Genomic DNA, 12,950 nt, shown 5'->3' with positions numbered 1-12,950 from the left:
ACTGTAATCCAACATCGTTTTTGAAGGAATACAGGCTATTTATAAGTTTCCTTAAACTTGTTTTCGCATAACAGCTTTTAATTTCAAGATTAGTCGAAATAACATTTATCGTGTCTGAATCAGCTTCAAAAAGCGATTTTTTCGCAATTAATTGTTAGTTTTCAAAACTTGTTTTTTTTTATTTTGGCTACTATGGTCCGAAATTCGCTCTTAACCATTATGAAAAAAACACGTTGTGATAGTCGTAAGTAAAAAAAAAAGAAATGCTTCAGTAAAAATAGAAGAAAAAACAGTTTCAAAAAGAAGCTTGATGCGTCCATAAGCTAAGAATAAGAAAAGTGGACTGTAAAGTCAGATATAAAAAAGGAAAAACTGCATACGTGTATGGAAAAAGAAAATAGTTATCTTCATGCCAGTTTTGTTCAAAAAATAATTGGAAAGTAGTTCAATATAAAACAAGCTTGGAAAGAGTTAAAAAGAAAGCATTTTTTTATTTGACTGGTACAGCGTCTAAGAATAACGCAAACAAAAACGGCATAGATCAAATGCAAGGTGATAATATTTATTGATAATGCAGACCTTATAGGAGGCACAACTCCAATTAGAGCTGAATTAGTTTTCTTCATCCTTTAGCAAAATTGATTACTCATAGCTTTTTTTTATTCACTTTACTTTCATATTGTAATTGTACTGTTTAGTGTGTATATATGCATAATATAAAAACTGGAGGTCTTTATGCTTGATCTGAACCTACACATGTTGAGGAGGAGTTGGGCCTGAGAACCAACAAACAATCGAAACTTGAATTCTAACCCTTTTCTGATATTTGAATAATTGGCATTTCCTTCCCTTTTTTCAAATTTGTACCCTGAATCACCCTCCTTCCTCCTAAAATGGATTCAAACACGCATACTTGATACTATACTCCACCATTTATCATAAGCAAAAGTTTAACAGCCATGAATTCATCACTATTAATAATGAAAAAGATGCCAAAGTTCAACAATTAAAATAACCACATTACATTTCATTTTCTTGAATTGTGGTGATCTAAGTTCAGGGTTGCCACCAGATAAAGAAAATCTCTAGAATGTTGAAAAAAATCAGTAAAAAAACCCACTGAAATTGCAATTTCGCTGCTTCGCCAGACGCCATGCTTTTGGATCTTGGAATCACCAGTTTTAGTTTTTTAGGCTTTTATCAAAATGGTTAATTTTTTGTTAGTGTGTTTGACACAGGAACATCAATAAAGAGGGAATACAATTACCCCTCAGATTTTTAAAAATGTCCTTGTTTTGGTGGTTGATTTTTCACTAGGTGAATGAAATCCCTTTCCCCTTCTTCCTGCATTTTCCTGAACTGGAACCCTCGATGTATCCTTAGATCTGTGAGTGTTGGCTGGTGGTGGTCAAACCGAAATGCTCACTTTTTCTTTTTAGAATTTTTTTGTTGTCCATTAATGATCCCAGATTTTCTCTATCAGTTTAGAGACCTTTTTTTTACTCTAGTGGGTCTAGTATAATTTCGTGGGCAATGACAGAAGAGTTTGTAATATGACTTTTTTTTCTGGAGCATGAGTAGTGACGCTCTAATCTACTTGACCAGAGAGATAGGGTATGTATTATTGGAGCTACTACCCCACTCAAGACGTTATTACGCACACCTGGGTCTTACGCAATACTATACTGCACTTGTTTGTTATGTAATGGTACAGTATACTTGTTCGTTACGTAATAGAAACTTGTTTGTTTACTTATGCAAATTTGTCTTTGGTTACTATGTTAAATGTTTAAAAAGAACCCACAAGGGCCAAGAAAAGCCTCCAGGGCCGGCCAAATCATGATTTATTTGGGAACTACGCAATGGGGGCTTGTTTATTTACTTATGCAAATGTTTTCTTCAAGGTTTCTATGGTTGTCCAAAGTGACATGTGCCAAATGTGTCAAATGTGAATTTGGTTGTTAAACATGCCAAATGTTCAAAAGCTTAAGTGTATTAGCATCATGGTCCTCCCATGTAGGGATAGAGTCAAAATGGATCATAACCCAATATTTGTTTTTGCTTCACACTCAGGTCCTTTGTTCTCGTTGATGTTGGCAAACAAAGGAATTTCCCGCTATTCCCAGAAACAAGGAGTGAAGTGTTGGGTGATCCTGAATTGATTTTTCAGAAACAAAGGAATACCATTACACAATGCCTTGTTTACTCGCATAGCAGGACCGGGTAATTTGCTATTGTTCTCTAAGGGTCTCGGACGAGTATTCTCATCAGTCCTATATTAGATTAAATAAAAAAAACTAGTTTTTTTAACTGAAAGTAAGGAGCGACATTAAAACTTAAAACGAACAGAAATTACTCCGTATATGAAATGGGTTGTCCCCTCCGCAGTCCCTCGCTCTTTACGCTAAAGTTTGACTCTTTGCCACAATTCTACTTTTTAAAACAATTAAAAACTTTAGCGTAAAGAGCGTGGGACTGCGGAGGGGACAACCAATTTCATATACGGAGTAATTTCTGTTCGTTTTAAGTTTTAATGTCGCTCCTTACTTTCAGTTAAAAAAACTAGTTTTTTTTATTTAATTTCTGAACGTTTTTGAATTAATGCATGTTTGATTTTGGCTCTCCGCACATAAATTATTGAAATGAAATTAGTATGTTAATTTTTTTTTGGCTAAATGGCTTTCTCTTAGTTTTGATCAGACGATTTTGAGAAATAAGGGGTGGGGAAGGAGGCCTAGCTGCCCTCCAATTTTTCGGTTACTTAAAAAGGCTACTAGAACTTTTAATATTCAACGAACGTTTTTATTAGTAAAAAATATACGTAACTTAAGAATTAACTTACGTAACAAACTTTTATATTCTTATATTTTTATTATGTGTACGAGGGGGTTTGTACCCTCGTTAATACCTCGCTCTTTACACTAAATCGTAAGTTTTGTCCCAATTCTTTAAGAATGACCCCTGAATCAACAAGGCCGTAGAATAAATAGTTGAAATCACTAAAAATATTTTAGCATCAAGAGCGAGGTATCTATCTCCTCCTAAATACCTCGCTCTTTATGCTAAAGTATTTTTAGAACCCCTCATATGCGTAATAATCTCTGTTCGTTTTAAATTTCAATGCTATTCCTTACTTTCATTTGAAAAAACGTTTTCATGTTTATTTTTTCATTGTTTTTTTATAGTAATGCTAGAAAATCCTGCGCCCTTTTCATTGAATTTTTCTTCCCCCGTGACATATTCCTCAAAGGAAAGATCCTCCCACAAAGCCCTCTCCCATCAACCCCACCCCCAAACCAAAAAATCCCCATGAAAACGTCTGTACATTTCCCAATAACCATTACTATATGTAAACACTGGTCAAAGTTTGTAACTTGCAGCCCCTCCCTCAGGGATTGTGGGGGAGTAAGTCATTCCCAAAGACATAGTTATTATGGTTTTCGACTATGCTGAACAAAATGGCTATCTTAAAATTTTAATCTGTTGACTTTTGGAAAAAAAATGAGCATGGGAAGGGGCCTATTTGCCCTCCAATTTTTTGGTCACTTAAAAAGGGCACTAGAACTTTTCATTTCCGTTAGAATGAGCCCTCTCGCGACATCCTAGGACCACTTGGTCGATAAGATGACCCCTGGAAAAAAAAAAAAAACAAATAAATAAACACGCACCCGTGATTTGTCTTCTGGCAAAAAATACAAAATTCCACATTTTTTAGATAGGAGCTTGAAATTTTTGCTATAGAGTTCTCTGATATACCGAATGCGATAGTGTAATTTTCGTTAAGATTCTATGACTTTTAATGGATGTTTCCCCCTTTTTTCCAAAATAGGGCAAATTTTCTCAGGCTCGTAACTTTTGATGACAAAGACTAAATTAATTGAAACTTAATATTTAGAATCAGCGTAAAAATTCAAATCTTTTGATGTATCTTTTAGCATCAAAATTCCGTTTTTTAGAGTTTCGTTTACTATTGAGCCGGGTCGCCCCTTACTACAGTTCCTTACCACGAACTGTTTGAAAAGAAAATAATTCGGTATTTCGGGGCTTCTGACATTATTACTCCTTTGCGGAAGTTAGGCTCAAAATTGAAAAAGGATTATATTTTTTCTCTGGGCCCCTTCCACCTCTTAGTTCGTTTATTTTCCCGTTAGTTTTCACCTGTTTTCGCTTTATAGTTGTGTTATCTCTTAGCAGTTCTTTCGTTAGTTGAGCTATGGTTGTGGCATATATGTTTTATCGCTCGTATAGTTGTGTTATTTTCAAATTATACTCCATAATAGAGAGGCTCCGAACACCCAGCATTGTATATTAAGCTCTTAATTTGACGTTTTTTTCTAACGTGACCAGATTCGTCCTGCGCCCTTTTCATTTAATTTTTCCCCCATCGCATATTTCTCCAAGGAAAGATCCTCCCACATAGCCCCCTCCCTCAACCCTACCCCCAAAACCAAAAAAATCCCCCTGAAAACGTCTGTACACTTTCCAATAACCATTATTATATGTAAACACTGGTTGAAGTTTGTAACTTGCAACCCCTCCCCCAGGGACTGTGGGGGAGTAAGTCATCCCCAAAAACATAGTTATTATGATTTTCGACTATGCTAAACAAAATGGCTATCTCAAAATTTTGATCCGTTGACTTTGGGAAAAAAATGAGTGTGGGAGGGGGCCTAGATGCCCTCCAATTTTTTTGGTCACTTAAAAAGGGCACTAGAACTTTTCATTTCCGTTAGAATGAGCCCTCTTGCGACATTCTAGGACCACTTGGTCGATACGATGACCCCTGGGGAAAAAAAAAACAAAAAAAAACAAACAAATAAACACGCACCCGTGATTTGTCTTCGGGCAAAAAATGCAAAATTCCACATTTTTGTAGATAGGAGCTTGAAACTTCTACAGTAGGGTTCTCTGATACGCTGAATCTGATGGTGTCATTTTCGTTAAGATCCTACGACTTTTATGGGGTGTTTCCCCCTATTTTCCTAAATAAGGCAAATTTTCTCAGGCTCGTAACTTTTGATGGCTAAGACTAAACTTGATGAAACTTATATATTTAAAATCAGCATTAAAATGCGATTCTTTTGATGTAGCTATTGATATCAAAATTCAATTTTTTAGAGTTTTGGTTACTATTGAGCCGGATCGCTCCTTACTACAGTTCGTTACCACGAACTGTTTGATAAAGAACGCAAGTCAAGGAAATTGAAAAAAAGGATTATATATCTGTTTATATGTCGGTAAGCCTGTATGTTCATTATAGATACCACCCTCAACCAACCAAAAAAATGTGCGTGACTATATTCAAATTGGAGCTAGTATAATCCACAATATGGAATTAACAAGTAAAACCCTGTCCCCTCCCTCCATAATTTTTATGGGAGACACATTTTTCAGTCTATTAGAACATTGATGACATTTCCCATACAAAAAAAAAGTTTTATTTTCAGCTTAATAATGGGGAAAATACCAGGGCCCTCTCAACAGTTTTCAGAGTCTTTGAGGAGCCCATAGCCTCCAACTGAGGATGCTGCTGTTCGGAGCCCCCTGGCCCTCAAAGGAATAGGTTTTTTATCATAATGAAAATAGAACATTCTTTTTTATGGAGAAATGGCCGTAGAGCTGACCAAAATTAATTTGGCCTGGATCGGCCAATTATTCATAAATTATTATGGCAAGGATGCTGCACCAGCGGACACTAAAAGTCCAATATTTTAAGACTCATAATTTCAACGGGGGAGCTTTGTAATAGCTGAAACGTAAAGAGAGGGCAACATATCTCCATGTATGGGGTAATTTCTGGCTCTCCAATTCTTAGTTTGTAAAATACCCTCAGCAAGACCGAACGGTCACTTTGGCTCAACTTAAGGAGTAATTTCTGGGTCTTAAGCCTTTAGTTGGTAGAAGACCCTCAATATATCAAAACGATCACTTTGCCCTCTCAAGAAATCTTCACACTAAAAATATATTCTTTCTACAGCCTAACACAAATTCTTTTTCTGGGTGAAATCGAAAGTGTTTCAATGGGCTAATAAGCTCTTATTATTTTTTAGGTTCATATACCTACACTATCATCGACCCAAGGGACTTCTATTGAGAACATTAAATAAAAAAAAACTAATTTTTTTAGCTGAAAGTAAGGAGCAACATTAAAACTTAAAACGAACAGAAATTACTCCGTATATGAAATGGGTTGTCCCCTCCGCAATCCCTCGCTCTTTACGCTAAAGCTTTTAATTGTTTTAAAAAAAAGAATTGTGGCAAAGAGTCAAACTTCAGCGTAAAGAGCGAGGGATTGCGGAGGGGACAACCCATTACATATACGGAGTAATTTCTGTTCGTTTTAAGTTTTAATGTCGCTCCTTACTTTCAGCTAAAAAAATTAGTTTTTTTTTATTTAATTTCTGAACGTTTTTGAATTAATGCATGTTTGGTTTTGGCTCTCCGCACATAAATTATTAAAATGAAATTTGTATATTAATTCTTTTTTTGGCTAAATGGCTTTTTCTTAGTTTTGACCAGACGATTTTGAGAAATAAGGGGTGGAGAAGGAGGCCTAGTTGCCCTCCAATTTTTCGGTTACTTAAAAAGGCAACTGAAACTTTTAATTTTTAATGAACGTTTTTATTAGTAAAAAATACACGTAACTTAAGAATTAACTTACGTAACAAACTTTCATAACCTTATATTTTTATTATGTATACGAGGGGGTTTGTACCCTCGTTAATACCTCGCTCTTTACACTAAATCGTAAGTTTTGTCCCAAATCTTTAAGAATGACCCCTGAATCAGAAAGGCCGTAGATTAAATAGTTGAAATTACCAAAAATACTTTAGCATAAAGAGCAAGGTATTTATCTCCTCCTAAATGCCTCGCTCTTTATGCTAAAGTATTTTTAGAACCCCTCATATGCGTAATTATCTCTGTTCGTTTTAAGTTTCAATGCTACTTCTTCCTTTCATTTGAAAAAACGTTTTCATGTTTATTTTTCATTGTTTTCTTATAGTAATGCTAGAGACTCCTGCGCCCTTTTCATTGAATTTTTCTTCCCCCATGACAGATTCCTCCAAGGAAAGATCCTCCAACATAGCCCCCTCTCCTCAGCCCCACCCCCAAACAAAATAAAATCCCCCTGAAAACGTCTGTACACTTCCCAATAACCATTACTATATGTAAACACTGGTCAAAGTTTGTAACTTGCAGCCCCTCCCCCAGGGATTGTGGGGGAGTAAGTCATCCCCAAAGACATAGTTATTATGGTTTTCGACTATGCTGAACAAAATGGCTATCTCAAAATTTTGATCCGTTGACTTTGGGAAAAAAATGAGCGTGGGAGGGGGCCTAGATGCCCTCCAATTTTTTTGGTCACTTAAAAAGGGCACTAGAACTTTTAATTTCCGTTAGAATTATTTAGAATTTCATTCCAGTTAGGCGACATTCTAGGACCACTTGGTCGATACGATGACCCCTGGGGAAAAGAAAAAAAACAACAAAAACAAGCAAATAAACACACACCCGTGATTTGTCTTCTGGCAAAAAATACAAAATTCCACATTTTTGTAGATAGGAGCTTGAAACTTCTATAGTAGGGTTCCCTGATACGCTGAATCTGATGGTGTTATTTTCGTTAAGATCCTACGACTTTTAGGGGGTGTTTCCCCCTATTTTCTTAAATAAGGCAAATTTTCTCAGGCTCGTAACTTTTGATGGGTAAGACTAAACTTGATGAAACTTATATATTTAAAATCAGCATTAAAATGCGATTCTTTTGATGTAGCTATTGATATCAAAATTCAATTTTTTAGAGTTTTGGTTACTATTGAGCCGGGTCGCTCCTTACTACAGTTCGTTACCATGAACTGTTTGATATTGTAACAAATGAGCCAATGTCGCGACAATCTATGTTCAGGGTCCATGGAGAGTGAACGCAGGGGGAGTTTTAATGTTGGGATAAGCCCTTTTTGTTTACCTTCCCCCAACTTTGATTTAGACGGGTTTGTAAAGCACTTCGGTGTCGATACGGAATTTGTTTGCCATATCTTAGAGCAACCACCGCCTAGCGAGATCAAAAGGGTACTAGAAGACGCAGTTAATGCCCAACCTTCACAGTGACAGCGATGTGGGGGAAGTAAGACAAAAAAGGGTGCTGGTTCACCCCCTATATTACCGGAGTTTTACCTAGCCGAAACCACCATGCACGATATTTATGTTTTTAGAACTGAGTTTGTGGACCCCTTCAACACTCCTACAAGTGGTAGTATTCATACTGATCAAGTTGACAAGGTCCATTTCAGTGTAGGCAAGATTTGGACCCTTCTTGAAAAATAGACTCGGGAGGTAGGGATAGCGTAAAAGCATCCATCGCTCAAAAAATATTTTTCAAATAAGAAGTCCGGTGAGGTGTACCCGCATTACCTGTAAACAGAAGTGTAGACACTTGTTCCGGACTTGCACAATTTTGCGGGTGTTTTTTCAGGGTGGGTTGGAAATATTTTTAATAGGGGGAAATTATACTAAAAATGGTAGCGGTTCAGTGGTATTGCTTATTGAAAGTTTGGATCTTAATGTAAATAATTTTAAAAAGGAATTTTTATTAAGATTGGGAAAAATAGGTTGATAATATTTAATGTGGATTTGAAGGGTTGTCAAGGTGTAAAACGCTTTTCTCTCAATTCAGGCTTGGAGTGCTTCGAGTACACAGTCCTTGTCGCAAGCCATAGGCCCTTGAAAGATGATACCACTAAGACAATTTTGAAGAATCTGGTAGTTATTGGGTGAGGAGAGGGGCCAGAGTTTCCTAAAATTGACTTTAACTGTTTAAAGGGGCAATATCCTGCAAAACTTAGGGGGATATATATTTTTGAGACAGCTAATGAGCATTTAAAGATTGATGCTACAGTTGTACAATATGACACAGAGTGGGAAGAGGGATAAATTAAAGATAAAAAGGGCGTAAAATATCAGTGATTGCTCCATCCATTGACTCAGTGAAACACTGAGTACGCCTTCTCTACAAGCCTACCAAAAACCCTGATTCAATTGGACATTTTTTCCTATTACAAGTATTAGTTGGGTTTTAAGTAAGGGTAAAGAGAACAAAGGAGGTACTTGCTACTATTAACCAGTGTGTATTTCAAGATTCCGCACAGAATTAGAATTAAAATATCACTCGTGCCACTATAAGCGTCATGGGTACCAATCTGTGGAGACGGTTTCGGGTCACAAAGCCATCTTGCGTTTCAAAGATTTTCGAAATTCACTGTTGCAGAGCGAAAAGGTGGGTTTCAAACAGTTCGTGGTAACGAACTGTAGTAAGGAGCGACCCGGCTCAATAGTAACCAAAACTCTAAAAAATGGAACTTTGATACCAATAGCTATATCAAAAGAATCGCATTTTAATGCTGGTTTTAAATATATAAGTTTCATCAAGTTTAGTCTTACCCATCAAAAGTTACGAGCCTGAGAAAATTTGCGTTATTTTAGAAAATAGGGGGAAACACCCCCTAAAAGTCATAGAATCTTAACGAAAATCACACCATCAGATTCAGCGTATCAGAGAACCCTATTGTAGAAGTTTCGAGCTCCTATATACAAAAATGTGGAATTTTGCATTTTTTGCCAGAAGGCAGATCACGGATGCGTGTTTATTTGTTTTTTTTTTTTTTTTTTTTTGTTTTTTTCCCCAGCGGTGATCGTATCGACACAGTTGTCCTAGAATGTTGCAAGAGGGCTCATTCTAACGGAAATGAAAAGTTCTAGTGCCCTTTTTAAGTGACCAAAAAAATTGGAGGGCACCTAGGCCCCCTCCCACGCTAATTATTTTCCCAAAGTCAACGGATCAAAATTCTGAGATAGCCATTTTATTCAGCGTAGTCGAAAAACCTTATAACTACGTCTTTGGGGACGACTTACTCCCCCACAGTCCCCGTGGGAGGGGCGACAAGTTACAAACTTTGACCTGTGCTTACATATAGTAATGGTTATTGGGAAGTATACAGGCGTTTTCAGGAGGATTTTTTTGGTTGGGGGAGGGGTTGAGAAGAGAGGGATATGCTGGGGGAACTTTCCATCGAGAATTTGTCATGGGAGAAGAAAACTTCCATGAAGGGAGAGCAGGATTTACTAGCATTATTTAAAAAAAAATTAAAAAATAAATGTGAAAAAGCTTTTTCAGCTGGAAGTAAGGAACAGCAATAAAACTTAAAACAAACAGAAATTATTACCCATATAAGGGGCTCACCTCCTTATGATACCTAGCTCTTTACGCTAAAGTATTTTTAGTAATTTCAACTATTTATTCTACGGCTTTTGTGATTCAGGGGTCATTCTTAATGAATTGGGATAAAATTTAAGCTTTAGTGTAAAGAGCGAGGTACTGACGATGGGGCGAATCCCCTCATATATGTAATAAAAACATGAGAATACAAAAGTTCTTTACGTAAGCTAATTCATAAGTTACGTAAATCTTTTACCAATAAAAAGATTCGTAAAAAATTAAAAGTTCTAGTTGCCTTTTTAATTAACCAAAAAATCGGAGGGCAACTAGGCTTCGCCCCCGCTCTTTTTTTCTCAAAATCATTCGATCAAAATTATGAGAAAGCCATTTAGCCCCCCCCCCAAAAAAAATATGCAAATTTCGTTTTGATTATTCCTCTGCGGAGAGCCAAAATCAAAACATGCATTGATTCAAAAACGTTCAGAAATTAAATAAAAAAAACGAGTTTTTTTAACTGAAAGTAAGGAGCGACATTAAAACTTAAAACGCACAGAAATTACTTCGTATATGAAAGAGGCTGCTTCCTCATCAACGCCCCGCTCTTTACGCTAAAGTTTTTTACTGTTTTAAAAAGAAGAATTGAGAGAAAGAGTCAAACTTTAGCGTAAAGAGCGGGGCGTTGATGAGGAAGCAGCCTCTTTCATATACGAAGTAATTTCTGTGCGTTTTAAGTTTTAATGTCGCTCCTTACTTTCAGTTAAAAAAACTCGTTTTTTTTATTTAATAAGTATCAAAGCCAAACTCATGGACGCTTGCTATCCATGACACTCGAATCATGTTTGAGAACACGATGCCATTGCAATTTCTTAGACCTATACGCAAAGAGATGCTAGCAATGCCATGCAATTGGTAGTGGTATTTGAGACATTGGGTGGGGAAGATTGTGTAGGCTCAGCTATGGTTTGACTTGTTAAAACTGACAATAATTCAACTTCACGGCTGCGTAACTTAATCTATCCAGTGGCTCTATCACCAGAGGACGAGTTGGCAGAAGTAAAATGTGCTAAGAACGTAAGAAATGTGCTGAGAAGAAATGTGCTGAGAATTTAAGGGGAAATTTGTTGAGGGTAGTTGGAAAACGTCATTCCGTGAATATGATCATTTAAGTAATCCACTTTTATTTGAGGGGGGAGTAACTTTCGTGGACTGGTACATAAATCTCGCAATTTAAATTTTAAGCCATAGTATTTTCTACCGGTTTACATGCACAATTCCAACTATGATTGGAAATTCATTTTACCAGCGTTGGTACGTTTACAGAAAGATGAAGTTGTAGATACCATATGGGTAGATGATCTTTTCCGTATAACATCGAACCCAAATCATCTGAGAAGTTGCTGCTCTTAGTGTTCAGATGGAAGACAGTTGAAAATAATACTAGGCGTTTTTTAGATTCTTATAGCTTTTTCCCTAAATCTTTAAGTCAATTGATTCAAGTACAGAAAAGCTATGATTTCAATAGTTTCCCCCTTTTCGAACAGGGCTTTCCAGATGATGAGATGTATGATTAATTGACGAGTAAGAGCATATACCCGTATGAGTACTAAAGCCATGCCACGAGGCTAAGTGAGGAAAAATTTCCGCCCATCGAAGCGTTCTATGATTCACTCCACAATCGTCAATGCACCGTTGACGACTATTAACTTGCTAAAAAAAAAGTTTGGGTCAATGGAGGGTGTAAAAATGGAGAGAAGGATTGTAAAATCTACCCGGCAAGTGATGCATTGACGTTGTTGAATATTGTCTGTAAAAACACGAATTAAATTTACGAGACATTTGGAATAGATTTTGAGTATTATTTTTCAACTCTTCATCTGGTGATGGATTTAATTCTTAAAATCAATAAAGAGAAAATTGGTCTAATCACTGACGTAGATCAGCACTTTTTGCAGAGAGGTCCATGCGGACCTCTCTGCAAAATTAAAAGTTCTAGCGCCCCTTTTTAAGAGTCAAAAGTGGTTGGAGGGCGACCAAAAACCACCCCCACCACGCTTTTCATTTCCCCAAACACATCCAATCGAAACTAACGATAGCAGCTTTGCTTAACATAGTTGAAAAATCCAGACATTTTATCTGTGGTGATGACAACCCCCCAACAAAGCTCTCATGGCAAGGGATTTAACTTATACTAGTTGCATATTGTTAACATACAAGACTTTTACGGAGGGGTGATATTGTAAACTTCCAAAGGGCCTCATTCAGTTGGAAATAAGAATTTCTAGTGCCGGTATTAAGATTCAAAAGTGATGGGGGGCAACTAGTACCCCCCCCCCAAGTCCTATTTTTCCCAAATGCATCCAATTGAAATTTTGAGATAGCCGTTCTGTCCAAAATGGACCAAATATCATACAACAAGGCCTTCAGGTTGAAAAAACCCCAGAGCCTGGAGACAAAGGTTGTGAGTTAGGCCCCGCCGGCATATGAGGTTTTTATGGAGGGAGTCATCGTATAAACTTCAAAGAAGGCTCGTTATTTGTAAATTGAAAGTCCTAGTTCCCTTTCAATAATCAAAAATGAATGAGCGCAACTAGCCCCTCCTACACCCATCAATTTATTTTCTTCGGCATTGTTGAAAGGTCCAATAATTACGCCTTTGGGGATTCAAGTCACAAACACGAAGGGTATTCAAGTGGGCCTTTCAAAGAATGTTGATGGAAGTGTTGAACTAAATCAAAAC

The 12,950-nt window shown here is 36.8% G+C and overlaps 1 protein-coding gene and 1 long non-coding RNA gene across 6 annotated transcripts in view; one reads left to right on the top strand and one right to left on the bottom strand.

Moving 5' to 3' along the window:
• LOC136031301 (proton myo-inositol cotransporter-like) overlaps positions 1–12,950 on the bottom strand; it is a 132,500-nt gene that overhangs the window by 35,841 nt on the left and 83,709 nt on the right. The window lies entirely within an intron of this gene.
• LOC136031303 (uncharacterized) overlaps positions 5,030–12,950 on the top strand; it is a 52,042-nt gene continuing 44,121 nt past the window's right edge. Inside the window, exon 1 of the long non-coding RNA XR_010618491.1 lies at positions 5,030–5,237. This is a non-coding gene — a long non-coding RNA (uncharacterized LOC136031303). The remainder of the gene's footprint in view (positions 5,238–12,950) is intronic.

This window comes from Artemia franciscana, chromosome 9 (genome assembly GCF_032884065.1).
Source record: "Artemia franciscana chromosome 9, ASM3288406v1, whole genome shotgun sequence".
NCBI classification, from domain to species: Eukaryota; Metazoa; Arthropoda; class Branchiopoda; order Anostraca; family Artemiidae; genus Artemia; species Artemia franciscana.
This window is presented reverse-complemented; position numbering and strand designations above follow the sequence as displayed.